General features: G+C 43.7%; 1 protein-coding gene across 1 annotated transcript in view; it reads left to right on the top strand.

Moving 5' to 3' along the window:
- The window catches only part of LOC144668399 (multiple C2 and transmembrane domain-containing protein 2-like), a 474,049-nt gene that overhangs the window by 7,310 nt on the left and 438,950 nt on the right, over positions 1–27,789 (top strand). The gene's annotated exons all lie outside the window — the stretch shown is intronic.

The raw sequence follows: 27,789 nt of genomic DNA, 5'->3' as shown, positions 1-27,789 counted from the left end.
TTCAGTTTTTTTCCATCTTTTTGCAAGTTTGTTGACTCTATCATGTAAAACAATGGGACACGGAATGACTCGTGGTATTGAAGATGGAATGTCTTTCAATGATTGAAGTTGGCAAGAACTTTGCAATTCCTACTCTCTCTATCTGTTTTCAAAAGTGTATTCTGAACTCCTCCTTATCCGGTATAAAAGGATGGGGTTAGGCTCAGCTGCTAACCCGGCCAAAGTCACCTAACGGGTTTCCTTAATGAGCTGCTTTTAATTTTTAAACAGTTATTTGTTTTTAGTAAGGGAGGAACCTTCCAACTTTGTGCACGGAATCTTGCTTTGCCTGCACCACACATCTGGGCTGAAATTATGAAGGGCAGGGACAAAAAATGGGTAATATGGCGTCACTCATGTCCCTTTATGTATTTAGTTCCAGTCACTGCTTCGATAGACCTGAATACCTGGGACAGCTGAAACGATACAGCCTATTATTTTTCCCCCCCTCTTTCCCCCCACCCCTACCAAAAAAAAAAAAATCCCCTTTTATCTTTTTAAATAATCTTTATTTTAAGATATCTGGCATGGACGAGACATGGCCAATAACCTCATTGTAAACATCTGGCTGAACCAGCTGGAGCATCTGCTTCGGTGTTAGGGAGTCAATGCAGCTCAGAAGGAGGTCATTCAGCCCATCGAGTCCATGCCAGCTCCCTGTAGAGCCATCCGATCAGTCCCATAGGCACCTCATTTGGGACTTGGGTCTGTTGAACCAATAATGCTGACGCTACGCCTGATGAATATTTGAGTGTGGCTAACCCTAGTCTTTCAGTCCTTTTCCTTATGTCTGCAAACTTGCCCCCTAGCTCATTTCACCAGTTCAGCTGACAGACTTTCTCTTAAAAAAAAAATCCTGTTGTCTTTTTGTGTTGAAGGGCGCAATGTACAATTTTTCTTTAAGATACAGGTCGAGTATCCTTTATCCGAAACCCTCTGGGCCGGTTGCATTTGGAATTAGATAATTTCTGTTATCGTAAATTGCATATAAAACTCCAATGCAATAGCCTAAGCCTAGACTAGCTGTAGCCTGAAGTAAAGTAAAACGGCTAGAAAAGTAAAATGCATCACTGAATGATAAATACAGGGGATGTGTAATAAGTTTCTTTTTGACACGTTCCCCACAAAAATCGCAAGGTAAACAGTGCAAACAAGCTGACTTCCTGCGCTAAGCGTTGACGAGGTTTAAACAAAAAAGTGTGGTTTTTGGATTTATGGGTAAAGGATACTTGACCTGTACCATTGTATAGCTGGTTAAATGTATCAGCGGCAGCAAGTGCAATTAGAACAAACCAGCCTGGTGAAAACCAGCCCGGAGACCACCTCAATTTCAACATCACAAGGAGAGTTTAAAAACTTAGCTGTCGCAGGAGTCTTGGGATTTCACAAATCCTTCTTGCTTTGTGGGCTGGTGTGTGACATGGAAAGATCCAACGACGTGAAGGAAAGAAGCCCATTATTGAATGGTGAAAGAAAGTAAAGGACTTGCATTTATGTAAGTGCTTTTTCATGGCCTCTGGTCACCCCAAAGCGCTTTCCTTTTAACAAAGTACTTTTTGAACTGTTTTGACAGTTGTTATGGTGTAAAATAAACATGGCAGCTGTTTTGTACTTGTCAAGATCCCACAAACAACATTGGACTTAATGAGCAGCTAATCTGCTTTTGATGGTGTCGATTGAACACAGGACAAGACGAGAAGGCCCTCCTCTCCTTCAAATAGTGGGATCTTTATCATCCACCTGAATCACCAAAACAGGTAGCGGGGCCTTCAGTGTAATGTCCAATCTGAAGGATAGCACCGTTGACAATGCAGCACTCCCTTAGTATGACATGAGAGTACCAACTTCCATTAGGAACTTGTCTTGCTGTGGTGGACTTGCCAGAAAGAGGGAGCAATGTCACTGGTGCACAGGTCCAACACGGTAATTGAATCATTCCTCTCTGCACTACATGTGGTAACATCGGAAAAGTGTTTATGAAGAGCAGCCTGGAGTCTAGCTACGTTGAAGGGAGTCAGGAGGACTTTGCCCAGTAAGACCAGCTTTTGCTTGGCTATCAGTTAATGAACAAAACAACTGATTTCCTTCTGGAGACAGCAGCTTCTGGGTTGAATTTTTTACAAAAAATCTTTGCCTGTGGCACGTGGATAATTAAATAAACAGACAGGGCTTGAGCTTATAAAAAAATAGGTGGGGAGAGAGAGAGAGAGAGGAAGGTCCACACTGGGATCATCTTCTCTGTTCGCTTCTAGACTGGCATGTTTCTCCCTGGCTCTTGGAATAAAGAAGATTTGTTATCTGAAATCAGTTTTGGTCATGTGACCATATGATCAATGTTTCCATTGTGCATATAAATGATTCAAAGTTAGAAGCCATTGCTTAACAATGAGGAATGGATAATGGCTGTTCACACTTACTTATGATTAACTGGTTCCTCAACAGCTCTTTAAGTGTCATTCGGAGACACAAAAATCTGGACTTTTTGAATTTTGAATCAGTGCAGAAAATAGGTGTGAATTCTACAGATGGTTTTGTCTCCGCATGTCCATTCAAGGGAGGGCACCCCCACCCAAGGTCATTTCATTAAGAACTTTCTTGAGACTTGAAGTAATTCTGAGCCTGCGCAGAGGTTATAAAAGTCACCTGATTCCTGGCAGCCATCTTAACATCTTGTTGTTTTAGTTCTTTTAAAACTTAAGCCAGTCTTTCTCAGCCCGTGCATACATATAAAGTTATTTTTATAAAGCGTAGCTTCGTAATAGGTGGTTGACAAGAGAGCCAATGGTGACATGAGGAAAAACTTGTTTGTGCAGCGAGTGGTTATGATCTGGAATGCGCTGCCCGAGCGGGTGGTGGTAGGTACGATTGGAGCTGTCAAAAGGCGACTGGATAAGCACCTGAAGAGAGAATTTGCAGGGCTCCTGCTGGTAAAGGGCAGGGGGTGGATGGGATCAGCTGGTTTGCTCGTGCTGAGGGCCAGCATGGACATGACAGGCCGAATGGTCGCCTTCTGAGCTGTAACCATTCTATCGTTCTAATTCTGGCTGTGCTCCTTCGTGTGGGAAAAGAAGGTGGAGACTGGAAAAATCATCTGCTTTTAAATAGAGAGATAATTGGTTTATTGAAAAAATATCATGGTGGCAGGTGCTGAAATGTGATGATAGGAAATAAAAAAAGTAATTATGTTTCATGATATGGTTATAGACGGTAATTTAAATAAAATAATAAAAGGATTGTACAATTATGATCATGTCAGCATACAATGAATTACAATACATTGCAAAATGCAGGTCTCCTTAAGTTGTAGAGTAGAAATGTAAGGTTTACGGCACTCTGCGTTTTGTATTTGTGTCTGTAGGTCATATGTTATCAGATTGAGTTCATTAAATTATTAATCAATTGTGTACTGTTTGTGAATTTTACAAAATAGGGGTTTGGCCTATCTTATCGTCCATTCGTTCTATATCTTCCTTGTGGAATAACAGCGTCGTCTGCTTCATTCCCTCGCATGGTTCCTTTCGTGTGGTAGTAACGAGAGATAGTGGCAATGGGAGGTGGGATTCTAGAGTTTTTGAACAAAGTCCAGACATCTTTTTCCACCTTTTCAGCAAGGGGACACTTATTCAAATCATTTACAAACGCTAACTCTTAAAAATACGACTAACAGTAGTAAAGTCCCCTCTCCCAGTATAAGTTGACTACCTAGTGGTATGTTTGAAAGGGAAAAGCTGCCACCTCCATGTGAGAATCCTTGAGTAAGATTCCAGAATACGCCACTTTGTTTATTCCCTTTGACCTGTTGTGATCTGGAATGTGCTGCCTGACAGTGGTGGGAGCAGATTTGGTAGTAACTTTCCAAAGGTAATTGAATAAATGCTTCACCAAAAAAAAAAGGGCAGAGCTGCGGGGAAAGTCCCAGGGGAATGGGATTTCTTAATTAATTCTTGGCTCTGGACATCATTAGCTGTTATTGCCCAGGACGGACTGGGTCGTTCTTTCAAGGGGTTGATGCAGGCGTTGGGGGATCTCCATCCTGTGTTGCAAGATTCTATAATGGCCTGTGTTTCTTGTTTGAGTGAATTGAAAGTAGGATTGTGATTTCCGCTAGTGGAGAAAGGGGGATGAGTAGTGTAGAAGACCAAGTTCCTGACTCAATACAGGCACCGGACCTGTTATCCGGCACCTCAATATTCAGAAGAACCTGAAGACTGGCTACATTTTGAAGCTGGTGCCCTTGGTAGTAATTTGTATCAAACCCTCTTATTCTTCATTTTTCATACTTTATTTTATGTATTATAAGTACATGCTAGGCCTAGGACCCAAAATCTGTAAAATCCCCGAATCCGGCACATGTCCGGTCCCGAGATTCCCAGATATGGGGTTCGGTACCTGTGTAGATGGGAGCCAACAGCATTTGAGAATGTTGGAAGTTTTATATTCTCCATGTAGCCCATTTCTATGAATGGAACTTGGTTTTTGTTTTAGAGTGACGTACATGGGGAAAATAAGCAACACCAGCCACAATGAGTTAATGGGTCTTCATAATATATGCACTTGTTTGGAGTTTTGTTCCCAGAACCCCTCTCTGCACCAACGTTGATGTGGTAACCTAGCCATCAGAGCAGGTTACACTCTCAGCAATGTGCCACCTCTTTTCGTTTCTATGTTTCTCGCCCGGGGATACGCTCATTTGTCATTTTAACACCTTTTTACCTAAAGGTCAGCTAGCTGCGTCATTCGCGTGAATTAAACCTGGTGCCTTTGTACCAGACTCGGGGCTTTTTCCCTTCCATGGAAAGGAAGCAGTTGAGATCTTGAGGGCAGAGCATTTCCTGTCCCCTTGGTTTGTTGCCATTTGTTGTCTCCTTCTGCAGGTGAACAGAGTGACATTGTGAAAGTTGCCTGTACATGTTGTGGTGTGAGGCAACACTCTTTCCCACTGCACTTTTTATTCTGAAAGCTGCAATGTTCCCTGACTTGTTCTTCCCTGGATAATATACATTAACAATTAAAATTCTAGAAATATTAATTCTCCGCAGCCCTCCTCCAGAGTGAGATGTTGGAATTTTGTCACCTTCTCTGATGTTGAACGACTATGAAACGTCACACATCCTGTGTTGGTTAAAATTCAGCCTGACAAAGAAGCAGAGGCTGCAGTTATCTTCAGAATTGAACTCTGCCCTTCAGAGCCTAGTTCGTCCCATTTTTCAAGTAAAGGCAGGATAGTGAAGGGGACAACGTGGTTCTAAGATCTGAGTTATTAAATTCATCTGTTTAGCTGTTGTGATTGTGGTTTCAATGGAGACTTTAATTGTAGCATTTCTTTGTTTTAGTGAAAAATGAGGCCGGTTTAAAATTTGACAGGCCTAAATATTCTGGGCCTGACTGGTCGTTGGGTTTCTAGTCCAGAAAATTGGTTCTTAAAATCGATCGACACAGTAACCGTTTGTCAATGTGGTTCCTATCCATTTGAAATGGAATAATGGATGTTGAGGGGGGGGGAGTGAGAAAGAAAGCTGATTTGTTAAGGCCTCGTTAAGTTCCATTTAGGATCAGTTTGAGGGTGTTAACCAACTGCAGAGTCCAGTCAAACACTGAGGCCAAATCCTCAGTGGCTCATGGCCCCAAATATCTGTGGGATGTGATTCCGTTGCTTATGACGGGGGTAGTGCTGCTATCAGGGTCATTTTGGAAGATACCTGACTTGCCGCAGGCTGATGTGGATTATCGCTAAGGTCTACCTGCTTGTGCCATCAGGAAATCCATTTCCTGGCTATCTTTTTGGGGGATTCTGTCTTCAACCAAGCCAGCACTCCCCTGCCAGACCCATTGTGTGCTCTCTGACCTCTGCTGTGTTAGTTGGGCAACCGGCCCATAATGTTGGGGCTCCGAGCCATCCACTGTGCCCAGATGATGAGGCCTATCTGCCGGCCACTCGCGGTGCTGCAGCCTCCAGTCAAAAAGCGAGGTCTCAAGTGGGATGGAAACTTCTGGCATTAGGGGGCTTCTGGTTCGACTTCACCCTGTGAGCACTCCTGATAGATCGTTTTCCTCCTGATGAGCGGGAGGTTCTGGCTTTTACTAGGCCGGATCCCAGCAACAAGTGGTTACTCCAGCAACCAGATTTTCTACTGGGCTCCTCTGATCCCCCACTGGAGTTTCCAGTGCCAGTCTGTGGAACCCAGTGAGTTTTGCGGGGGGGGGGAATAATTTAATGAGAGATTTTAATTATCTCTGCAGAAGACTTGCATTTATATAGCACCTATTATAACCTTGGGATGACCCAAATTGCTTTACAGCCGAATAAGTACTCTTTTTGGAGTGTAGTCACTGTTGTAAAATAGGAAATGCAGCAGTTTACTCACACAAAGCTCCCACAGTCGGCAAGGTTTTAATGACAAAGAAAATCTGCCTTCACTAATGTCGATTGAGGGATGAGTGTTGGTGAAGGGGCGCTGCTGTTCTTCAAGATAGTGCCTTGGAATCTTTTGCATCCACCTGAGATGGCAGAAGGGGCCTTGGTTTAACATCTCATCTGAAAGACAGAACCTCCAGCGCTGCAGTGCAGAGGGAGTGCTGCAATGGGAGAGTCATCATTGGTTTTTTTTTTGTGCTCGAATCTCTGGAGTGGGATGGATTCCACAACCTTCGGACTCGGGATGTGCAAGTGCTAGGCGTTAGGCTCAAGTCTTTTTTAAAAAGAGATAAACAGTACTGAACATGTCTTCCCCCTGATAATGCGTAATGTAGTGACCGTTAGATATAGTACTGTGGGGGCAGCTGGGGGAGGAGAAGGAGAGGCAAGCTGGGACTTCAGAGAGTAGTGAAGGACATGATTCACAGGAGCTACGGCCTCAGGTGATAACCTTACCACGATAGGATCAGCTGCCATGGTCACAGTGGAGGAAGTTCAGATCGAGGTATACCAACTGGACCATAGAGCCCAGTAGGCACAGGCAACCATCTGCCATGCATTACCAGCATCAGTGAAGGTCATCGCTGCTCTTGTATGTTAGAGGTAGTTTCCTCGCGCCTCTGGGCATTCACCTTGTTCAGTGTTGGTATATTAGATGCTGCCTTCCGTTAAGTAGGAACAGGAGGCCATTTAACCCTTCATTCCTGCTCCACCATTCAACTAGATCATGGCCGATCTGCAACTCGATTCAATTTACCTGCCTTAGCTCCATATCCCTTGATGCCCTTACCCCCCCCACCAACGCCTCCCCCCCACCCCCAAAAAAAAATCTTCAGATCTCAGTTTTGAAAGCCAAAATTGTCCCAGCATCTACAGCCTTTAGGGGTGAGATGTCCAAATTCCTGCTATCCCTTAGTGTGAAAAAAAAGTGCTTCTCCATTTCCTGCCTAATTGGCCTTGCTCTAATTTTATTCTGCATTTTTAAAAATTTGTTCACAGGATGTGGGCATCACTGGTTAGACCAGCATTTGTTGCCCATCCCCAATTGCCTGTCAAAGTGGTGGTGAGCTGCCTTCTTGAACCGCTGTAGTCCCTGTGGTGTAGGTACACCCCACAGTGCGGTTAGGAAGGGAGTTCCAGGATTTTGACCCAGCGACAGTGAAGGAACGGCGACATAGTTCCAAATCAGGATGGTGTTTGGCTTGGAAGGGAACTTGCAGACTATCTGAATATGATACAATAAGTTAGTTGTGTGTATCACTCTAATCCATGCAGGAAATTTTGAGAGAGGTGGTTAGCAAAGCACATGGGATTGTGGGCTTCATAAATGGAGGATTTGAGTTCAAAAGCAAGGAGTTTATGCAGAACCTTTATAAAACTCTAAGTCAGGCCACAATGAGAGTATTGTGTCCAGTTCTGAACACCGCACTTTAGGAACGTTATGAGGGTCCTTGATGCAGTGCAGAGGAGATTTACCAGAATGGTTTCAGGGATGGGGAATTTTAGCTACAAGGTTAGGTTGGAAAAGCTGGGGTCACTCTCCCTGGAGCACACGAGATTGAGGGAAGATTTGACAGAGGTTTGCAATATTTTGACAGGTTTAGATGAGATAGACAAGGAAAAGCTGTTCCCACTGAGTGATGGCATAAGGTCTAGAGGACAACAGGTTTAAGGCTTTGAGCAAGAGATGCAGGGGAAATATGAGGAAGGACTTTTTTTTACACAGCGAGTGGTAAGGATCGATAACTCGCTGCCTACAAGGGTGGTTGAAACAGAGAAGATCAATGTTTTCAAAAGGAAATTGAATGGGCACTCTGAAGGAAATAAACTTGCAGGACTATAGGGATCGAGCGGGGGAACGGGACTGATTGGATTGCTCCATGGAGAGCCGGCATGGACTGGTTGGGCCAAAATGGCATCACTCCGTCATTTACGGCACAATCAACACTTTGCGGCTTCTCCCTCCTGAAATAAGCGGCAGTTGTGTTTTTCTATGCGGTGAGTTCTGCCGTTTTGATGGGGTCCATCACCTCTCCCTTTATGTACGAGATTTGTTTTTCAAACCCAAGAGAAGTGGCGATTGAGGGAAGGTGACCTGGTCAATGGAAATTCTTTCCTGGAGGACATCCTCCCTTCCGTACGACCCTTTCTTACTCTGCGACCCTATGTTGTTCCTAAACCAGGGGTAGGGAACCTTTATCTTATCACAGGCCATTCACACATGGACAAAATCAGTTGTGGGCCACACACCAATAAAAAATCAACTTAATTTAGTTTTTCTCAACTCGTCGGCTGTTATAATGTGATGGCTGAACTTGAATGTTGCGTTGTTAAGTAATATTGTAGTAATCTTGCTGACCTTTTTATGCAAAGCAAATTCATAACGATGATGATAAATGCTGTTTTGAAGGCACAACTGTCATAGTTCTATATTTTTCAGAAATCTTGCTGCACGCCGGATGAAATTGAGCCGTGGGTCAGATCCGGCCCACAGGCTGTTAGGTTCTTAACCCTGTTCTAAACCATGTGGCAGAGTAGTACTAATAAGATAATGGAAGATGGGGATTCTTGTTGTGGTATAAGTGCTGTTGATTGGTTAAAGCCTTGACTGCCTGAACGCTAAGAAATCTTGTCCCCTGGTGTTTTTTTTGTAAAGCAATTCCAAGAATGCCAAAGTGGGCAATGGTCAGGGAGTGTGAAGTTGCTTTGTCTCTTGCTTGTCTGTGCTAATGTTGGGAAGGTTTAAGAATATTCTGTGGTGACTTCGCAATCGGACCACACTCTTCTCGATAGGTTTGGACAACTGATCATTGCAACAGCAAAAATTCTCATCATTTATAATGCAGGATATTGGGCCTCATTACTAGTCCAACCCTGCATTCTCTAAACATCACCACTCCTGAGGTGACCATTATTATCCACTGGTCCCTTCATCAGACAACAGTTGCCTAGTTTCCCCGAGGAGCAGTGTCAGATGTGGCTCATTGCTAACACCCGCTTGTTGCTGAGCTAGAATGTCACAGATTCACAGCTCTCTCACATGTGGAAGTCATTGTTTCATCTTTTTCCAATTTTCTTTCTGATAAACAACAGGCCCTTGTTAGTGAATCGTCTTGGCGTGCCTGTGAATATAATTTTGGGGTCAAATCTGACATGGCCAAACACTGATTTTTTTTTTTAAGAAAAACATTAGTTTAGTTCTGAAGCTTGTTACAAAAAAAGTAAATTGGCAAAGCAGCAGTGTTGCCATAGCAGCAAAAAAGCAATTAGCAATCAGGACATGATCACTATCTCCATCCTGAGACAGTCCAACCATTTCCTCCTTCTGTGGTGGAGTCTCTCTCTCGCGTGGAGTCACCATTGCATTGTAAATATCTCTCTCTCTCTCTCTCTCTCCTCGTTTCTCTCTCTCTCCTCTCTCTCTCTCTCTCCTTCTCTCTCCTCGTCTCTCTGTCTCTCGTGTCTCTGTCTCTCGTGTCTCTGTCTCTCGTGTCTCTCTCTCTCGTGTCTCTCTCTCTCTGTCTCTCTCTCTCTGTCTCTCTCTCGTCTCTACTTTGCCAGTTTTTAATACATGGACTTTATTACAGATGATGCCCCTTTATTTTGCTGCATTACCACTTTGGTGTCTGACCTTGGGAGTCTGCTGCCAATTGCCAGGTCTTCAGACCCATCTAAACCTGCCCAAGGGTATGTGTACGGTATCTCATCTGACCCCACTGCATCTCACTTCCTTATCTACCACCCATGCACAGCCATCTGCTCAAAACATACAGAACAGCTCTGGCATCGATTTATCTCCTCCAAAGCTGTTTGAAACTGTGTACGATGGTGTTGGTGAAAAGTAACGTTTTATGCAGCTACAGTGTGCTCAGTAATCTGATCTTTTTTGAACAAAATAACAGTGTGTAACTAACTGGCCGATTCCCATCACGGGCAGCAACTGCCAAGATTCACTGTTTGGTTAATAACTGCAGGCATTATGAGAATGCAGTGTGGTGCAGATGTGCACAATAAGGGCAAGGGGTTACTATGAGTCATATTGGATTCGAAACATAACTCCGTTTCTCCCTCCACAGATGCTGGCAGACCTGAGTTTTTCCAGCACTTTCCGTTAAGGGGGTTGGGGAGGAGGGGCCCGGGGGAGTGGGCACTGGTGGTCAGGGGAAAGCAGCAGTGGGGATGATCAGTGGTCTGGTCAGGAATGGTGTGGTGTGTGGCCCAGTGGATGGACATAGTGTTGGCTTGGAGTAGCGGTGCATGATGGCCAAGGCTTGGGTAAGTGATGGTCTGGTGCGGTGACCAGTGGTCTGGGGCAGGCAGTTGGTAGCTGTGGGAGGTTATTGTGGGTGAGGGACCAATGGTGGCGCTTGGGAGGTGGGCATTCCCTGCTTCCTGCCTGCCTTACTGGGAGGGTAGTAGACTGTTTAATGTCTATAGCTGATTTTTTTTTTAGACCTGTGTGTCTCTGGTTGGAATAATTACTTGTGCAATGTATTATGGAGAAATGTTACTTAAAGGTTATATGTGCGAAAATTGGCTGGAGCTATTATTCAACAATGCATATTAAATGGTGTATCTTGTAACTTCACTTTCTATAGCGATCCTCATTCACACCATAAAACGCAAAGTTCTGATCCCTCCTCACAATGGAAGGCAGGTTAAAACAAGTAAGGAATTTGTGCAGAATGTGTTTTTTGACAGTTGGTTTACCTTACAGCCATTAATGGTTTCTCAACATTATGACGTTGGGGTATATTCCACCTCCACCATCCCCAGCCTCCACCTGGTCTAAAGGCTTCCTTATTCCACTTTCCTCTTTGTGAAGAAGGACCTTGTTCACTTACTTTAATTAATGGAATCACTTTGCTGTGTAGAATGTGTTTTTTGACAGTTGGATTACCTTACAGCCATTAAAGGTTTCTCAACATTATGACGTTGGGGGTGTATTCACAGAACCTTTACGATGCAGAATTGTAGCTTTCACTATTAATTCTGGTGTGCCTTAGCCCTAGTGCTGAATGTTAAAGGGTTTGTGAGTAACATTGGACCCTGCCAGTGGCACAGGTTCTGTTTCTGAGCCAGGCTCTGAGCCTCAGTTCCATTGCAGCAGATGTCTCTTAGACTTGGTTTGGTTTGTGTTAGTGAAACGAGAGCAGTATTCTGCAGCTGCTGGAAATCTGGGGTTAAAATCGGCGAATGCTTTTTAAGACACTCAGCATTTTTTTGGAGAAAGAAGTGGAGTTAATGTTTCAGGTCATCTCCTCACAGATGCTGCCTGGCGCGGCGATTGTTTTCCAGTATCTTCTGTTTTTACTCTGGGTTGCGTTGCTGGTCTGCTTTTCACGCGAGGCATCATCTTCCAAGGATTTGGAGTGGCTCCTAAGCCTTGGGACACAGTGGGCAGCATCCCTGCCTCTGGGCCAGAAGCTCTGCGTTCGAATCCTACCCAGGACTTGATGGTCAGGGAAGGTGCATTCACTACGTGGCCAAACAGGTTGAGTATCAGCCTGCAGATCCTTCAAACACTGCAGCGGTAGGCGGTAAGAGTGGGAAAGATTCCTGGTCAGCCATCTGATGGAAAGAATGTTGAGGTCTCTACCCTCACTATCCATAGCTCCAAACTACAACGTGCAGGTGCATGTTGCCACAGTAACTCGGACTCCCTGAGTGAACTGTAACACACCAGCACCACTAGGTCACGTCAGCTGCTCTGCTCCACCCACAATGCCATTCTGGTTTGTATCTGCAGAGGTGAAATCTAGTCCTACTTTAAGACACTCCATTTCATTGCCTCATCGTTTGAGGCTGAGCCGTGGTCATCTCCACTTCTCGAAGTAAGGAAATAAGGTTGTGCCAGAAGGTCCCTTCTCACCTTTTTTTTTTGAGACCACCTCCTCCTTTATTTTGCATCCTGAACCTCATACATTGTATGCAAGGAATTCCACCTCCACCATCCCCAGCCTCCACCTGGTCTAAAGGCTTCCTTATTCCACTTTCCTCTTTGTAAAGAAGTACCTTGTTCACTTACTTTAATTAGCAGAATCACTTTGCTGTTTGAAACAGAGTCTGCATTTATGTAATTCCTTTCATGAGCTCAGAACATCCCACAGCACTTTACAGCTCTGTTTCTCTCTGAGGTGCTTCAGTACAATTTCAATACTCTTGATATTCGCAAAATGCATCAGGGTTAGTCATACAGTCTGAGAGGTTCTATAAATGTTCCAAGGCCTTAGACAGTGACCTTTCCCCATTGAGTCCAAGATGGCTGTGCTACCACTGAAGCTCAGCTGACACTAAACCCATTTGGCTTCCGTTATATTGCGAGAGTGAGCTTTAGGATTTGATGCCCAGGCTGATTGAGCAGTTGGATATGTTATCTCTTTCCTGGAGGTCATTGGTCCATTTTCACCTGACCATTGCTCATCCTCCTGACACTTCTTTCCCCCTTCTGTGAGGAGCAGCAATGTCGGTGGGCATTGCCTCTTACACCCATCTGATATGATCTATGTCACTGCCTGCATTTCTTGGTAAGGCATCATTCGTTCCCCCAAAACAGAGGTTACAACAATGTGCTTTTGTATAGCACTTTTTTTTTTAATATAGAAAGATGTCCCAATTGTAGAGGTTAGATTGAATAAGAATGGGCACTGAGACAAAGAAGGAGAATGTCGAGGATGTTGCCAGTTTGGCAAGTAGAACGATGACATAATAGAAATAAATACCATGAATTACTCATTTATAGTGAATCTATGCACAGATAGGATTATTTCCCAATTAAAGCACAACCTGGCTGTGGGCTCAGCACAAGTTTATATGTGAAATGTTGCATTTCTCACTTATCTTTTTGCTCTGTTCAATGATTGGGATGGATTAATCTTTCTTATCTATATGCATCTGAGAGAGAGAGAGAGAGAGAAAAAACACAAAAATAAAGGTGGAATAAAAAAAGGCTTTACTTGGGAGAGACATTTTGGAAGGACTGTACCATTAGTCAAGCATAAAGGAGATTTATGGATTGAAAAGCCCTGAATTTAGACATGAGAGGTGATATTTTGCAAACTAATGTTTAATGGCGAAAGGAAGTTGCAAGTTACTTTAACCTTTTCCTACAAGTGTAAATTTTATAAATTAGTTATGTTTTAGGATTGTGTCTTTAGTTCAGGTTAGAATGGAAGGGGGACCCAGGATGTTTTACTGGGAAGGAGGTGAGAGACAGGCATTGCTGCAAAAATGACCAGAGCTGCTGTGCTGACAGTGACTGTTAGTCTCCAGGTCCTTGGGAGGTGCTAAGAATGTCAGGTTTTGCAAATAGTTATACTTTAAACAGTGTTTAATTCCAAAATGGGGGAGGGGGAGATGTGGTACATAGTGGTAATGTCATTGGACTAATAATCCAGAGGCCCAGGCTAAAGCTTTTGGGATGTAGATTCAAATCCCATCATGCAAACTGGTGGAATTTAAAATTCGGTTAATAAATCTGGAATATAAAGCTAGCCTCAGTAATGGTGACCACAAAGCAATCATTGATTGTCGTAAAAACCCATCTGGTTCACTAATGTCCTTTTAGGGAAGGAAATCTGCCTTCCATACCTGGTCTGGCCTATGTGTGACTCCACTTCCACAGTAATATAGTTGACTCTTAACTTCCCTCTGAAATAGCCTTGTAAACCATTCAGTTCAAGAGCAATTAGGGATGGGCAACAAGTGCTGGCCTTGCAGCAACACCCACACCCCATGAAAGAATTAAAAGGGAGTCGTGGCTCCAGAGAAGAGCTAATTAGCATTTCTACCTGGATACAAGGCCCATATGATTCACATTACCATGGAAATGGGCTTTGAGAGGGAAAGACTTCATCGGAAGCCATTGTAGCATCGATTGGGTTACAGTTTTTCCTAAGAATATTACTGAGCCTCACAGACACGGTCAGTCTGCAAGAATATGAGAGCAGAGAGATAAAGGAAGCAAGTCTCTATTGTTTACCATGCATAATGTGGGTGAGAGCTCATGCTCAGATTGAAGACACTACCTTTGTGACAGTTTAAATGAAGCTGGCAGATTTGCCTAACTTTGGCTAGAGGGAGGGATCCCCAATTGGTCCCTCACCATGTAAGGCAGTTTGGGAAATATAAGTTATCCAGTTGGAACAGGGAAAAGGAGCTGTGAATAGTTTTCAATTAGTTTCTGGGGAATGAAGTGTCCACTTAGGGGACAGAATAAAGTGTAACAATGGAGGGAGATTTTCGGTTGTTTTAAATGTTAAATGGAGATCTTTTCTGTAATGTAGAGTTTGCCTACTGAAATAGTGTTTAGTCAGTGTTGCTTTTAGCTTGTGTTACAGTAAAATCTTAAAATTTGAAAACTCGCGTAACCCTTCAGACATTCACTGGAAGTTCAAATGTCTAAGTTATCAATCTCTATGGGAATTGTAACACTTAAATTTTTGATTTTTGGCCCTTCCTCTCAAAATCCACACTCCAACTTGATGGATAAATCTGCTTATTCAATACTTATTATTATGTCCGATGTTTAACTATCAAATTGAAATATATAAAATTCCTAAGAGGCTGGATAGGATGGATCCCGGGAGGATGTTTTCCCTGGCTTGGGAGTATAGGACTAGGGGGTTCACAATCTTCAAATAAGGGGTTGACCATTTAGGACTGAGGTGAGAAATTTCTGCGTTTAGATTGTGGATCTCTGGGTTTCTCTACCTCAGAGGGGTCTGAATGCTCAGAGGTTGAGTATATTCAAGGCTGAGATCAATAGATTTTTCAATTCTAAGTGATTTGAGGGACCTGGGGAAAGTGTGGGAAGGTGGAATCGAGGTCGAAGATCAGTCATGATCGTATTGATTGGTGGAACAGGTTTGAAGGGCTGAATGGCCTTCTCCTCCAGTTTCTTACGTTCTTAACTATCTCCTAGTTCGGCTTTGAAAGTGTTAGTCTAGCCCTGATGAAATAAGATAAAAGCAAAAAACTGCGGATGCTGGAAATCCAAAATAAAAATACCTGGAAAAACTCAGCAGGTCTGACAGCGTCTGCGGAGAGGAACACAGTTAACGTTTCGAGTCCGTATGACTCTTCAACAGTCATACGGACTCGAAACGTTAACTGTGTTCCTCTCCGCAGATGCTGTCAGACCTGCTGAGTTTTTCCATGTATCTTTATTCTTGTCCTGATGAAATAGGGTCTTGTGGCAAATAAGTATTGTCTGTTTATAGCTGCACCTGTCCACCAGAGTGAGAGAGATTGGGAGAGAGGGAAAGGCCTGAACCAGGTACTGAAAGGAAAGATGATATAAGGATTGCAAAACCGCAGTGCAGTATAACAAACAGTGGAATCTTCTTCCCTCCTACCCTTGGGACATTAATCCTTGCTTTAGGTCATCCAGGCTGGTTGCTGTTAATTAAAATAGCACATTACTCAGGTTTCTGCAAAGGATACTGGAGGCTTATTATGAGGGAAAGAAGCCAGTGAAATTGAATATGTCTGTCTCGGGTCTCTTTTTATATATTTGTACATATATATAATAACCGCTATTGTATTTCAGGAATGTAAGCCTGCATAAACAGGTGGAGTCAGATTGGTGCAGATGTGAACCAGGTAGTGTTTGCGGATCCGGTGATGACCAGTGGATTTTGGGTTCTGTTAACTAGATGGAGAAAATTACAGCTTTGCCCTCTCCCATGATAGGTGTGGGGAATATAGAGGATTGTCGCAATAGCAATGAACTTTAGCACAGAGTGCCAAATCAACATTGTTCACGCCAACCCTTTTCTCTACCTCCCCACCCTGTACCCCACCTCAACATCCCATGCATAAAACCTTTACAGGGCTGAATGTTGGGATGGTGTCACCAACACCATATTGAGACAACACATTAGTTGATCCATTAATTGAAGCAAAGTATCTAGTGTATTAGGGGGAGGTGGTGGCATAGTGGTATTGTCACTGGGCTAGTATTCCAGAGACCCAGGGTAATGCTTTGTGATCATCAGAGCAATTGTGGTTTGTCATAAAAACCCATCTGGTTCACTAATATCTTTTAGGAAAAGAAATCTGCCCGCCTTACCTGATCTGGCCTACTTGTGACTCTAGACCCACAGCAATGTGGTTGACTCTTAATGCACTCTGAATAAGAGCAATTAGGGATGGGCAATAAATGCATAGCCAGCGATGTCCACATCACATGAATGAATTTGAAAAATCTAGTGATTGTTTGTGGCTGAAGCCAGTATAAGACTGATAAAGGTTTAAGATAGGTTTATTTCCAAGGTTGCAGAGTAAATACATAGACTCCTCCAATGCCCAGTGTGAACACCCTTTTATACCCCTGTAATGAAGCCCTAATACTTCCCTTGTCGAGAAGATATAATAATATCTATAATGTTATTGAAAATTATTTTAGAATAGAGTTCTAGTGGTGTCTATGTGTGTGTCTTATTGGATTAAAACCAGCCGGTCTAGAGGCTTTGATGTATAAAGGAGAAGTAGGTTTGAAATGGTAATTCGGTAAACATAGGAAAGTTACAAGATAGTGTAAAGGGGGCAATTTGCATTTTTAAATAAACCATTCAAAAGAATGGGTGAAACCTTGCACCTAGCCAGATGAAATCAAACAATGTGTTCACTTTTTCCAAAGTTTACTGATAAAATTGGTGTTATGAGAGGGTTTTATTATTAGAAGAGGTAAAGTCCTAAAAACCGTGTGATACAATGAGAATTTGCGCTCAAAGAAGAAAATATGTACAAAGGAAGGGAAGGCTGTTGGTAAAAGAGAAGGGTTTCTAAGATCTAAAGCCTTCAAGCCCCTGTCTGCAAGGAGCCAGAGCTGAAAGAAACTCATTTTGAATGTGACTGTCCAGAGTGTGCTTTCCCAGAGGTCTGTTTAAATCAGTGTTTTACTGTTACTGTAACAGAGGTGTAACTAGGGGTCAGATTAATTAAGGGATTTTTGTAGTTATTATAGTAGTAATTTTGTAGACGTATATGTGTTTACAATCTTTCTTGTATAAATACAAATGTTTAATTTAGTTTTATAAAAACCTCTTGAGACTCGGTCTTATTACTACTGAATTCAAAGCCTGATTCTCGAAACATACAAATTGCAAAACTGGTTTTGACAGTTGTTTCAAGTTTCCCTCTGGGATTTGAGCAGCTCAGCATTTACCATCGGCTGTGCCATAATACCCCAGCTGGGGGCAGCTGCTCTTGATTACCAACTTAAAGCATGTTCTCGATTGCAGCACAATTCCAGCATTAACATATAGTGTACCCCAGACCTTCAGTTCAGAAATGGGAGCATCTGTATGAGAAAGAAAGACTTTGACCCTAAAGTTTGGATTTTGCAAAGTTTAACTTAGTGGTAAAATTCAGGTGGAGGAAAGAGCCTGCCTTGGATTCCAGGGAGATTGAACCTAGAAGCCTAATGGCGTAGGGAAATACAGCCTTTCCTGCCTTTTTCAGCATGTGGTATCATTGAGTGTTTGGCACATCCAGTGTTCTCACATTGACGGAGGAAGCCTGGAATTCAAGTGTGTGGACATGTTGCAGGGGAAGATCGTTTTTTAACTAGGGTGAAAGAAACAGTCTTCATGCAACTTAGCAGTTGCCCCTCTTCCCCATGCACTCACCCCCCCCACCACAACTTAGGATCGTTCTAATCTTTAAAATCTTTGCTAATAGCTGGTGCTACCTTCACGACTTAGATTAAGCAACGTGTTATCAAAACCATATAAGCTTGTAAAACCTGAACTGGTAAATGAATGGGTACAGAAAGATCTGCTATTGCCATTACCCATGGGGAAGTTATATTGTTTTACACTTACAGGGTTTTGTTTGTTTTGCAGTAATGCACAATATATTATCAAGGCCTAATACAAAAACAAACTACTGCAGATGCTGGAAACCTGACAGAGGTCTTTAAAATTTAAGTGGAAACATTTTCTCTACATTGAGCCAATAGGGTAGACGTTTCTACTTGTGACAGAGACCAACACTATGGGTTATAAATCTAAAGATTGTCCCTAATAAACCCCATAAGGAATTTGCAAGAAACTTGTTACAGAAAGTGAGGGGAATGTCAAATTCACTACCGCTGCAGAAAGTGCTGGAAATACTCAGTGGGCCAGGCAGCATCTGTGAAAGAAACAGAGTGGAATGTGGTTGAGGTGCTGGGGGTCTTGTCTGCCTGCTGGAGAGCCATGCTACTTCTTTTCCAGAAGGCCTGCTGAACCACGCGCCAATCGGGCAGTGGCAAGGCCACTGGCGGGCCTTCCTCTGGAATGAAGGCCCCGGGGGGGAAGGAGTCTCGCCTACCGAGAGCTGGCAGCCAATCAAAGGCTGGCAAATCTAGCGCTCAGCAGCGCCGCTGGAGAGGCCATGGCTGCTGCTGGAAGGACGGGCACCAGAGTCCTATAATGGCAGAGCGACCCATGTCTCAGGTGCGTAATGGGGAGGGGTGGTGTTTCGCAGGGTGGAGGGCTGGGGCAGAGGGGTGCATGGGGGGTCAGCAGCAAGGGCAGGTGGTGGCCCTTCCCAATGTCCAGTCCTTCAATCAGGCACTGAGTGCCTTGGACTGAGAGGCCCTCACCCCGGAGGTGACAAACTGGCCGCACACTTTTACCTGTCGGGCACTCTGCATAGGGACAAGCCTGCCGGCAGTTGGATTAATACAGCAGCGGAGGGATGAGGCCCTTAAGTGGTCCTTAATTGGACACCTTCCGGGCCCGAATTGGCCACGGGCCGGCAAGGATGACCATGGGCCTTCCCACCCAGAACTTAATACCGGCGGAAGTGGGAAGGCAGTGGGGTTCTGGCACGCAACCAGACCACCTCGTTTCATGCCCTTTCCACCACCAAGCTCACCACCAGCAAAAGCTCAAGATTCTGGCCAGAGTTAAAGTTTTGACTTGCTGAGTGTTTCCATCATTTTCTATTTACTTTTTTTTTGTATTATCAGGGCCACAGATTTATCGTGACTGGGTAAGTTGAATTTTGTTTTTAATTCGGTCCTTCTGTTATTATCTGAGGAAAGATGCAACATTCTTGTAATTCTGTTTATGTACTCGCTTCCCTTGTGATGTATTTGTTATTCGCTTCAACCACTCATTGTGGTAGTGAGTTTGACATTCTCCTCAGTCTCTAAGAGGTTTCTTGCAAATTCCTTCTTGGGGTTTATAGCAACTATCTTTAGATTTAATTCATTGTTTTGGCCTCTGTCACAAGTTGGTTCATTGTAGAGAACATGTTTCCACTTAACTTGACAGAGGTCTTTAAAATTGTTTTTGATTTAAAAAAATATTCTTATTCGTTCATGGGATGTGGGCATCGCTGGCTAAGCCAGCATTTATTGCCCTTGTTCAGAGGGCATTTAAGAGCCAACCACATTGCTGTGGGTCTGGGGTCACATGTAGGCCAAACCAAGTAAGGACAGCAGATTTCCTTCCCTAAAGGACATTAGTGCAAAGGTTTCATGGTCGTCATCGGACTTTTAATTCCAGATTTTTATTGAATTCAAATTTCACCATTTGCCATGGTGGGATTCGATCACGGGTCCCCAGAGCATTACCCTCGGTCTCTGGAATACTAGTCCAGTGACAATACTATGTCACCGCCTCCCACTTTACACACACCTTTCACACAGACTTTTTCACCCTTTGGGAAGTTGTGTTGGAAGGATTAGCAGGCTGATTATTAGCTGGCTAAACCACATCATAAATGCTCCTTCTGTGGCTGACAAGTCCTGGAATGGGATTTGAACCCGGACCTTCTGGCTCAGAGGCAAGGGGTACTATCTATCAGGGCACCTTAGCCTTCTCTTTTCTAGAGGAAAAGATCCCCAGCCTGTTCGGGCTTTTCTGATATTCTTTTTTTAAAAAAATTATTCGTTCATGTTGCCTGGCTAGACCAGCATTTATTGCTCATCCCTAACTACCCTTGGTTAGGTCAGGGGTCTGATGTCACATGTAGGCCAGGCCAGGTAATGATGGCAGGTAATGATGGTCTAAACCTAAAGTGAACCAGATGGATATATATTTTTTAACGACAATCAGTAATGGTTTCAAGGTCATCATCAGTTTTGTAATTCCAGATTTTTATTGAATTAAATTTCACCAACTGCTGTGGTGGGATTTGAACCCGAGTTCCCAGAGCACTACCCTGAATCCTGTGCCAATACCACTATGCCACCACCTCACACTTTCACATACTTCATTTCACTGACATGAGGGAGGGCCTCATCACGAACCACTGCAGTCCTTGTCCTTGTCCTTTTCTTCTATTGTGGTGCGTTCGTCTGTTATAAAATTCTTTAGTAGGTTCAAGTTGTACATTATGTGCCAGTCATTATGTGCATTTTATAATGGCTCCTTTCATAGCCTGTTAATATTGATGCCATTTTTTTGTATGCATTGTTTCTCCAAGCCTTTGCTTATTAATGAACACATAGAGAGTCAAGGGACTGAATAGGTAAATGTTGACTGAGAAATGAGTCATACTTTTCACAGTCTAATACGCTGCTCGATGAATAAATCGGCTCCAGTAATTTGCAGGCTTGAATTTATAGATTTCTCCCACTCAGTTTCACCAGGTTATTAGTTGCCTGCAAAATCACGCTTCTAGATACTTGGGATGCATTTACGGCTCGACTTTAGCGTCTGAGAGAAATGGCTTCTGTTTGGCATTCAAAAGGGAGACTATATCTAGGTCGAGGGCCCAGCCCGACACAGGACAAAGCTGAGCGACATTCTCTTCAGGAGGAAGTCTGAACACTCTTTCACTTGCTGCCCCAAATTCCATGGGTTACCAAACCAACAGGAACCCTTGGACCTTGTTTTTTTAAAAAAACCTGTTAAACCGTGTTTTAAATATTTTGGATATCGTTGGGGTTGGCACCTGCAGATTCTGAGTGTTTAAATGTTTAAATGCCGGGAGAGAAGCTGTGCGCACGGATTGTAAACGTGCACGTTCAGAATTTGAGCAACAACTTGGACTGTGTCCCCCGATTAGTCTTCCGCAAATGGCAGTGACCCTAAAATGTCCTAAACTTAAACTTATCCATGTAGTGAATGCAGCTTTAATGTCAGTGGTAGGAAAAATAATGAATCCCTAACAAAGGAGAGAACAGAAGAAGAACATCTAGAAATGAAAAATATAATAATGAGTAGTCAGAATCGGTTTTAAAAGGGAAAACCTTGCTTGACCAACCTTATTGAGTATTTTGAGGACATTGCAGCCATCGCACAACTTGGTTTGGGCAATACCACATAATGTCTGTTTGAACTGTTTGCTAATATTTCAATGTGAAAGGAGGCTTTGCGTCATGAAGTAAGTTCTTTTTGAAGAAGTCTGAATAGCGGGTAAATGAGTTTCTCTCTGGCAGATATAACATAAGCTTTGCTCATGGCACCCATGTGACCTGTCCAGTTAAGACTCCAAGCCACTCCCAGTGGAGAAAATCCACTTTGCTACCATGGCCAATTTCACCTTTGGGATGTGCTAATAAGCCTCACTGCCTTAATCTAATATAGTACTCTTGGGCATCCTCGATTTTCATCGTTCCTCCATAGGTTGCCGTGCCTTCAGCTGCTAAGCTCGAATTCCTTCCCTAAACCCCTTTTTGCCCCTGTACCTTCTTCCTTTCAATATGGTCCTTTAAAACCTGGCTCTTTGACCAAAGCTTTGGCCAGGCGTCCTGATATCTCCTCGTGTGTGGCTAAATTATGCCTGATGACGCTCCTGTGAAACACCTTAGGATACATTTTATTACATTCAAGATGCAATATAAATGCGAGTTGTTGTTGGGGTATGCAGGAAACACCTTTTCTGTTCACCATTTCTTCTAGTCTCAGCTGTTTTGTGAAATAGGCATTCCCAGGCTGGAGTGTTGGCTGAATTTAATTTGTGAATTTAAGCCAAATTTAACTTTAACAATGTTTATAAATTAACCTGAAATTGCTCCTAGGAACAAGAGTCAGAAATCTCAATGGGACAGCTATATAGAGGCCTTGTATATCTATTGTTGTAGTGGAAACCTTGCACAGAATGACATTTCACAAACTGGAGATGTCTGAAATCTACAAATAATTAGCACATTTCAAAAATCACTGGGGCCCTCTGTGGTTTCAGTCAAATGAGAATTCCTGCTGCTTGTGGTCAGAGTTGAACACTCCCATCTACAGGTCAGTGAGGCAAAGGGACCCTGTTAATGGAGACCGGTTTGAATGTACCAATTTTGACCCAGCTAAAGTCTTACGTAAAAAGATAGTGGGAGTAACTGAGTTCATGAGACCAACTAGGCACCCTACCTGCTGGCTGTACATGTTGGGAAATTGCGAATCTGCGTTGGAAGATGTCACTCTAGGTTAACATGCACTTGGAAAATGGTTCCTCTGAGCTTTATGATTGAAATGAGGCAGTCTCCATTGCGTTTCACCTTTTGTCCTCTTTGATGCCACAACCATTAAGGCTGACAACTGCATCTTGCGTTCTCCGAGCTTACAAAATTCAAATAGTCTTTCCTTCAGGAGAGCCATTTTTTTGATTGGTCAGATTTCAAAAAAAAACATTGGACCCGTTAAAAGCTGTCACAGCGTGGGAGATTTCTGCAGCCTTATGTCTCCAAACAGTTTGATGTATGCTTGCTCAAACTCTCCACATTCACATGTGTACACACACATGCGCGCGTGCAACACACACACACTGGTTTGGATGCGATATCAGCAACGTTCAAATTTGAAATGGGAGAGACCCTGGGGAAAATTTTCGGCTCGGCGAGCGGGGGTGGGGCCTGCTCGCTGAGGTGTAGAATGACGCAGGGTCACACCGGGAGTGCGTCCCGACGTCACCGCGCGCCATTTAGATTTTCAGTTCAGCCGTCGGCTGCGCGCCCGCCGAACTGTCAAAGGCCTGTTAAGGCCGTTAATTAACTAATTAACCCAATTGAGAAAGCTGCCCATCCAACCTTAAGGCAGGCGGGCAGGCGAAGAGCCCAGGCGGCCTTCGCGTTTTTCATGGAACCTCATCCACGGGCGGGATGAGGTTTCATGAAGGGTTTATAAGTTAAGTTTTTCATTAAAGTTCATTGACATGTCCCAGCTCATGTGACACTGTCACATGAGGGGACATGCCTTCATTTCTTTTCCTTCTATTTTTTAAGTTTGAAAAGTTTTAATGCTTATCTTGCCACAGGGAAATTTCTGCACTCTCCCGACTCAGGGAACGCAACCCCCTCGCCTCGTGGCCCCACACGGGGAGCGCACGGCACTCCCAGGCGCGTGTCATGCTGGGTGGGCCTTAATTGGCCCACATACATAAAATGGCGGTGTGCAGCTGATCGGGGGCGCTGATTGGGTCCGCCCCTGCACAACCCCCCTCCGACGGGGGGTGGGGGTGGGGGGATAGAAATTCTCCCTCCTGTATTCTAACACGCAGTAAGATGTCTAAAATCTGTACTGCAGCCACTGTACTCCAAGAATGAAGCAACTTAATTTGGTGATTCCTACTGACCGATAGGGCAGCTGCTTGCCCAATCTTCTTTGTGTAGAGGAGAATTCTGATCTAACTAGATTTATTCTGTACAAGTATAATCTTGTTTGTCAGTCGAGTTGCTTTGATTTAGACTAGTTACAGTAGCAGTAACTGGTTGTAACAGAGAAGCACTAGGAATAAGGGAAATTTAGAGCCAAAATAATAAAGTAATATAAATAATCCAAAGTAGAATTAAGTTAACCTAAGGAAAGTAGAGTTAGAACATGGCAGGGCAGCTCAGTCGAGTGGAATGCGTGTCCTGTAATACCTGTGAAGTCATGGATGCTACCGGTGTCCTAGACGACCACATGTGCAGGAAGTGCTGCCCACTGTAGAAACTTGAGCTCTGGGTTTCAGAGCTCGAGCGGTGGCTGGAGTCGCTGTGGCGCATCCGCGAGGCTGAGAGCTACATGGATAGCACGTTCAGAGAGGTGGTCACACCCCAGCTTAAGAACCTGGAGTCAGAGGGAATGGGTGACTGCCAGGCAGTCCGCTCACAAGTCAGTTTTCCATTTTGGAAGCTGGTGAGGGCACTGGTTTTTCAGAGGAGTGCAGTCAAAGCCAAGTTTGTGACACCACAAGCGGCTCGGCTGTACAGGAAGGGAGGAAGAAGAAGAAAGAAAGAGCAATATTGATAGGGGGTTCATTGGTTAGGGGAGCAGACAGGTGTTTCTGTAGCTGTAGATGTGACTCCAGGATGGTATGTTGCCTCCCTGGCGCCAGGGTCAAGGATGTCAAAGAGCGACTGCAGGACATTCTTTTGGGGGAGGGTGAACAGCCAGAGGTTGCGGCTCACGTTGGTACCAATGACTTGGGTAGGAAGGAGGATGCGGTCCTGCAATCAGAATTTAGGGAGTTAGGTAGAAAATTAGCAGGTAGGACCTCAAATGTAGTAATCTCCAGATACAGCCAGTGCCACGTCCAAGTGCCAGTGAGTACAGAAATAGGAGGATACGACAGATGAATGCGTGGCTGGAAAGATGGTGCAGGAGGGAGGGCTTTGGATTCCTGAGACACTAGGACTGGCTCTGGGGGAGATGGTACCAGTAAAAGCTGGAAAGGTTACACTTGACCAGAGCTGGGACTGAGTTCTTTGTGGGGCGTTTTGCTAGTGCACAAAATACTGGGAGGGGCAGATAGCACTAGTATAGAGAATAGTAAGTTAATAGGTGAAGTCGGGGTGAGGGAGAAAGTAACAAAATCTAAATCAGGGTTACTATTCATGTATGTGAATGCACGGAGTATCGTAAATAAGATTGGGGAGTTACAGGTGCAGATTGCCATGTGGAAATATGATGTTGTGGCGATGACAGAGACTTGGCTCAAGGAAGGGCAGAACTGGGTGTTAAATATTCGCTGGTCCAAGGTGTTCAGGAAATATGGAAAAGGAAGGAAAGGAGGAGGGGTGGGTGATATTGGTTAAGGAGAGCATTGCAGTGCTGGAGAGGATGTCCTCGAAGGTTCAAGGACAGAATCAATTTGTGTTCAGGAGAATTTTCTACAGCAGTATGTTTCCAATCCAACTAGAAAAGACCTGGTTGGACCTGGTTCTTGGAACTGAGGTGGGCCAAGTAGATCAAGTGTCAGTGGGAGAACATTTAGGAGACAGTGATCATATTATTGTGCGTTTTAGGATGATGATGATAGAAAAGGATGATAAGCAACCCAGAGTAAGAATAGTTAACTGGACGAGAGCCGACTTCGATGGAGCAAGAACGGAGCTGGGCCTGACAGACTGCAACGAAAAGATTGGCTGGGAAATCTGTAGCTGAGCAATGGGCTACCATCAAAAAATAATTGATTTGGGCACTGTCAAGGTATATTCCATCGAAAGGGAAAGGTAGGGCAAACCAATCCAGAGTTACCTGGATGAAAAAGGAGATGGAAATTTAAGATAAAGAAGAAAAAGTGTGCTTATGACCGGTGTCAGATAGAAAATACAATTGAGAACCAAGAGGAATACAGAAGATTCAGAGGGGAGGTGAAAAAGCACATTAGAGAAGCAAAGAGGGAGTATGAGAAAAGACTGGCAGCCAACATAAAGGGAAATCCTAAATTCTTCTGTAGGCATATAAATAGTAAAAGGGTGGTAAAAGGAGGAGTAGGGCTGATTAGGGACCTAAAAGGGAATTTACACATGGACAAAGGGGCCATGGCTGAGATATTAAATGATACTTTGCGTCTCTCTTTACCAAGGAGATAGATGCTACCCAGGCCATGGTGACAGATGAGGAAACTCTATCACTAGAAGGGTTTAAAATTGATAAAGAGGAAGTGTTGAATAGACTGTCAGTACTTAAAGTTGCCAAGATACTGGGACTGGACGAGGTATATCCAAGGATATTGGCGGATGTGAGAGTAGAAATTGCAGGGGCACTGGCCATAATTTTTCAGTTTTCCCTAAACTTGGAGGAAGTGCCAGAGGACCAGAGAATTGTAAACATTACGGTCTAGTTCATAAAAGGTTGCAAGGATAAGCCCAGCAATTACAGGCCAGTCAGTTTAACTTCAGTGGTGGGAAAGTTTCTAGAAACAATTATTCAGGATAGAATTAGTAGTCACATGGAACAATATGGGTTGACAAGGAAGAGTCAGCCTGGATTTCTAAAGGGGAAATTGTGTTTAACTAACTTGCTGGAGTTTTTTTGAAGAGGTAACAGAAAAAGCTGTTGATGTGGTGTACATGGACACATTTGATACAGTGCCAAACAATAGACTTGTGAGAGAAGTTATTTCTCATGGAATAAAAGGGACATGGCAACGTGGATACAAAACTGGCTGAAAAATAGGAAGCAGAGAGTAATGGTCAACGGATATTTTTTGGGCTGGAGGAAAGTTTGTAGTGGAGATCCCCAGAGATTGGTATTAGGACCCTTGCTTTTCCTGATATAAATGATCTAGATTCTTGGTGTGCAGCGGACAGTTTCAAAGTTTGCGGATGATACAAAACTTGGGACTGTTGTAAAATGCAAGGAGGGCAGTGTAGAACTTCAAAAGTTCATAGACAAGTTGGTGGAGTGGGCAGATAGGTGGCAGATGAAGTTCAATGTGGAGAAGTGTGAGGTGATGCATTTTGGTAGGAAGAACATGGACAAACAATATGAAATAAGGGGTGAAATTTTGAAAGGGATGCAGGAGCAGAAAGACTTGGGTGTATATGTGTATAGACCATTGAAATTGGCATGTTGGGTGGAGAAAGCAGTTAAAACATATAGTATCCTGGGCTTTATTAATTGGGGCATAGGGTACAAGAGCAGGGAGGTTATGCTGAATTTATATAAGACACTCTTTAGACCTCAGCTGGAGCATTGTGTATAGTTCTGGGCACCACATTATAGGAAGGATGTGAATACTTGTGAAGAATGTGAAGAGATTTACGAGAATGGTTCTAGGGATGAGAAACTTCAGTTACGAAGATAGATTGGAGAGGTTGGGACTGTTCTCCTTGGAGAGAAGAAGGCTAAGAGGAGATTTGATGGAAATGCTCAAAATCATGAGGGGGCTGTACAGAGTAGAGAGGGAGAAGCTATTCCTGCTTGTAAAAGGATCAAGGACGAGAGGGGCACAGATTTAAAGTGATTTACAAAAGAAGCAAATGTGACGTGGGAAAAAAACTAACAAGTGGTTTGGGTCTAGAATGCACTGCCTGGAAGTGTGGTGGAGGCAGGTTCAATTGAGGCATTCAAGAGGGCATTAGATGATTATTTCTATTCAAATAATGTGCAACGGTACGGGGAAAAGGTAGGGAATGGCGCTTAATGCTCATTTGGAGAGCCGGTGCAGATATGATGGACCGAATGGCCTCC

This window comes from Cetorhinus maximus, chromosome 26 (assembly GCF_964194155.1).
Source record: "Cetorhinus maximus chromosome 26, sCetMax3.hap1.1, whole genome shotgun sequence".
Lineage (NCBI taxonomy): Eukaryota > Metazoa > Chordata > Chondrichthyes > Lamniformes > Cetorhinidae > Cetorhinus > Cetorhinus maximus.
Note: the sequence above shows the minus strand (reverse complement) of the source record. Positions and strands in the feature narration are given on the sequence as shown.